This window comes from Grammomys surdaster, unplaced genomic scaffold (assembly GCF_004785775.1).
Source record: "Grammomys surdaster isolate TR1022 unplaced genomic scaffold, NIH_TR_1.0 200, whole genome shotgun sequence".
NCBI classification, from domain to species: domain Eukaryota; kingdom Metazoa; phylum Chordata; class Mammalia; order Rodentia; family Muridae; genus Grammomys; species Grammomys surdaster.
The window spans coordinates 1371616-1376338 of record NW_021604645.1 but is presented as its reverse complement, the minus strand read 5'-3'; the positions used below and the strand labels follow the sequence as shown (position 1 = coordinate 1376338).

Sequence of the window (4723 nt, the reverse complement as noted above, 5' to 3'; positions counted from 1 at the left end):
GGACTGGTATTTTATTTTCTAATATCACTTTGATAAGTAATGAACTGAAACTTTAAAAAGGAAGACTTCAGCATTAGGCAAGCCAAACAAGAACAATTTCCTCATGTCTTATATGTAAGAATTGTTTAAGTGCAAATATTTTATGTGATTTAATTTATATGATGATATTACATACAAATAATGACAGCATGTCTAAGATTCAAAACTAGCCCAAATAACACTTATAAAACATTTAAGTACTGACTTTGAGAATTTTAGGGCTTATAGGGAGATCTTCTGAAGTAGGTGATATTTTGGAGGCTGCATTAGTTCTTTTTTTTTTTAACATATGAATCTGTTTAATGAGGTTGTAAGCAATTTAGAACACCAGTTTGTGAGGATACATCCCGTTTGTCAGGGAGAACTGAGATCGCAGGTAGCCCTGGGAGCTGAGGAACAGCTTTAATCTTCGGCAAAATCTGCGAGTCCACAGCTTTCTGATCAGCCTTTCGCTGCTCTGTAATCTCGTATTTCTCCTTCTCTGTGTCAAAGATCTAGCCCTCCTGATGCCTGGGCTTGTGCAGCTGCTTCTTCTTGAAGTAAGCGTCAGTCAGGTGTTCGGGGATTTTAACCCCGCTGATATCAACTTTTGTAGAGGTGGCGATAACAAACTTCTGGTGTGTTCTGCGCAGAGGAACTCTGTTGATAGCCAGAGGTCCAGTCACAAGTAGCAAGCCACTGCCCAGCTGCTTCAGGAAAACCACTCTCTTGCCCCTGTGGCGCCCAGTGAGGATGATCAGGACAGTCCCGGGAGTGATGCTGGAGCGCAGCCTCCTCACGTGCTGACTGAAGGGCTTTTTGCCGTGGCTCAGCAGTTTCAGAGGCACGTCTTCCGTAGGATAATACCTAGGCATTTTTCAAAGCTTCACCACCCGGGTGCCACCGTTCTTGTCTCCACCAGCTGTTTTTGTGACAGTAGCAAGGACCTTCTCCTTTTTCTTCTTCTTTTCAACCTTGGTCTTTGCAGCTGAGTATTTCCTTTTGAACAAGGCCTTTCTGGAATACATAGCTGATCGGGAGTACCTGCCAATTCCTCTCACCAGGACAGGGTTCCGGCTGCAGTGGGGCTTGGCTTTCTTGAGTTTTTTACTCTTCGGTTTACCCTTTTTAGCTGCACCAGCGGCCTGGGGACCAGAGACAGCAGCATTACCCCCAGACTGCTTGGTCGCAGGCTTCTTTTCCTTTGTATCAGGCTTCTCTGCCTTTTCACCCGCCATCTTGCAAGATGGGAAAGAGAACTAAGGCAGCGGCTTCTGGTCTATAAGCAATGACGGGAGGCCTGCATTAGTTCTTTACTGCTGCACTATGAATTTCCCCATAATTTAGTTGCTTAAAGCAATAAACATCAAGAAAAGCTTCGTCTTGCAGTAGAAACCCACATAACATAGAAACCCACAACTAGACAATATACAGAAAGGGAGAGACTTTGGCACACCCAGTTCTTAAATGGGCTGTCTTTATCAAACCCCTCCCCTCAAGGATCAGAGATCTGTGTAGAAGTGGAGGTGTAAAGATTGTAAGACCCAGAAGAGATGGATGGCCTCAAGCAAATAGCATCTTCCAGACATGAACATGGTTGGTTGATACACATATGAACACACAGAGACTGTGGTAACACACACAAGACTTGCATATGTTCAAACCATACAAAATCCCAGAACTGAGAAGCATAACCACTTATGCTCACTCCCACCCAAGATGCTATCTGCAATTGATACCTGATGGAAAAGGGAATTTCAGTTTTTTCCAATGGAGAGTCACTGGATATAGCAAATGTACTTCAAAGCAGGCTTTTTGCTCAGGAATAGTTGGCTAAAATAAAACAAACTCAATGACTGTGTACTTGTATGTGTGTGTGGGTGGTGGGGGCACTTTTGTTTTTTTTATTTGTTTTTTGCTTGTTTGTTTTGATTTTCATTTTTGTGTGGGTTTGTTTTATTTTAGGAGAGAGACAGAACATGAAGTTGAGTGGATAGGGGAAGGTATGGGAGGAGTAGGAGAAAGATTATGATCAAAATGTAATGTATGAAAAAATTGAAGAGAAAAAATTGAAGAGAAAAAATCAGCATTCTGAGGCTAGGGGGATAAAGGCCATCTATTATTTGAAATATCTAAAGGTTGGGACTCTAAAACCACTGGAGTTGTAGTTTGTCAGCTTTTATATTTCTCATAAGATTTCAGTCAGGCTTGAGTGACATCTTAAAGTCTAAATTTGTCCACAGGGCTTTTCTTCTAAGTTCATTCCTCAATGTTAGCAGTTCTTAAACATATAGACACATTTGACCTTTCCATAGAGCTGATAGAGGCATGATATCTGGAGAGGAGGAAAGGAGAGGGGCAATGAGAGATGCTAAATTTCTTTTATTACCAATATAAGGGTTATCATCACTCCATCCATATTCTTTTTTTATAAAAATATATTTTTATTAAATTTGCTTTAGTTTTTAAAAAATATAATTATACCATTTATGTTTTCCTCTCCTCTCTCCAACCTCCCCCATATTTGCCCTGCTCCCTCAAATTTATGGCCACTTCCTTAATTATTGCTGAGTCTGTTTAGAGTTGCTTGTACATACACATTTTCTAATGACTGACCACTTGGTAGTGTGTAAACTTCCCTGGGAAAGATTACTTCTTTCTTGTTCTGTCGTCATCAATTACCTATAGTTCTTTATATAGGAATGGGGTTCTGTGATATTTCCCCCCCCCCATGCAAGGTGATATGTACTTGGTGTCATTGTTCATGTCTTGTTTAGGCAGCCATATTGTGAGGATTTCATGAGTGTAGCTTGCCCATCATATAGAGCAGACAGTATCTTACAATGTATTCCTGGTCCTCTGCCTATTACAATTTTTTATCCCCTCTTTCTTAATGCCCTGAGGACCAGGGTTGTATTGTATTGTATTGTAAATAAATCAGCTGTGCCTGGGAACTCCATAATCACATGTTCTCTGTACTTTGACCACTTGTGGATTTCTATAATGGTCCCCATATAATTAAAAAAAAAAGGCTTTGGTGAAGTGTGAGAGCTACACTTATCTGTGGATATAAGGATAGGACTTTAGAATGTAGTTGAGAATTACACCAGTTTAGTATCACTGGTAGTAATAGAATCTCCTCTAAAGACCACGACCTCACTATCCACAAATGGTTAGCTAGATTTCTAGTACCAGGTATGTTTTCCCTCCTGTTGAGTGGGTCTTAAGTACAATTAGATAATTGTTGGTTACCACCAAGATATGAATGCCACTATTGTACTGCTAAGGATATTTTGCCATACTGGTTACCGTTATAGTTCATAGGCATCAACGCTTGGTAGACTTATTGATTGCTTTCTTCCTCATGACAACTTTCATAGCTCCTTCTGGTACTATGAAAGGGCAGAAGGTTTTGTGTTAGCTCCAGCTTGAATCCTCTGAGTTCTAAATCTGAACTACATGGAATCTCCAGCAGCAGATATTAACTTCTGGGAGGCAACACGGTACAACAGCAATAGCTTTTATCATTTTGGGAGTCTCTTGGACTCCACTAATCAACAACTCAAAAGCATGTTTAATTTTGTGTATGTGTGTACATCTAATTGTAGGTATGCTAATGTGATTGTAGCTACCAGCAGGGGCCAGAGACATTAAATATCCTGGAGCTGGAGTTACAGGCTATTGTGGGCGACTCAATGTGAGTATTGAGAACTGGAGTTGGGTCCTTTAAGAATAGTAAGTGCTCTTAATTACTGAACTATTTTTCCAGACCTTCCAGTATTCTTTTATTTACATAGACAAACTCTTATGCATTGTAAGAAAGAGTATGGACACAGAGTATAAAGCCAGAATCACTGGGTTTTACTGGGGAGGTTGCACCCATGAAATACCTTACCACATTTTAGAATACTCATATGCCATGTTGTACTGATTCTACTATGTACGCACATGATTGCTTGTACATAGTTATGTGTGCCTGCATACACACAAATACACACACACACACACACACACACACAAACACACACACAGAGAGAGAGAGAGAGAGAGAGAGAGAGAGAGAGAGAGAGAGAGAGAGGACTACCCAAAAGATAGGTTCTCATTATAAAGCACAGTATTCTTTTTAACTGCTCTTTGACCATTCATAGTACTGCTTATATTTCTATTCTCTTTCTAATGTGTAGTTGAGGAGGAAAAAATGACGCCAGAACAAGTACTTTTTTTTTTTATAAATACTATTGTCTTATAATAGAAAAGCATGGAATACAAACTTAGGAAGAAAATACATGCTTTTGAATTATGATTTGATTTATCTTGTAAAACAGACTCAAGGTTAAGAGTCAAGAATAGAAAATATGGTGTCAGAACCCCTTGTTTCAAATATTGGTATTGCTAGTTATTAATTTTGGGTCATGAGAGAAATTATATTCCTGAATTTGACTTTCTTCAATTGTGATATAAAGTTAAGATTAACCTATAACTCATACTTATTTTTGAGAAACAGAGGCTATATTTTTTAATGTGGGATATTATATAAATAGTACTTATTATGGGACACTATTTGTCACCTTTTGATTCTTTTATAATTATATTTCCTAGTCAGATCCATGCTTTCATCTGCATATTTGTTATCCTTCATTTTGATTTCTAGAAGGAACTTTCCTTAGAAGACAACATGACAGATTAGGAGATGCAGGTATGTGGA

General features: G+C 39.1%; 1 pseudogene; it reads right to left on the bottom strand.

The window, feature by feature from the left end:
* Nucleotides 1–319: 319 nt before the first annotated feature.
* On the bottom strand, nucleotides 320–1256 carry LOC114623655 (annotated as a pseudogene).
* Between the last annotated feature and the right edge of the window lie 3467 nt (nucleotides 1257–4723).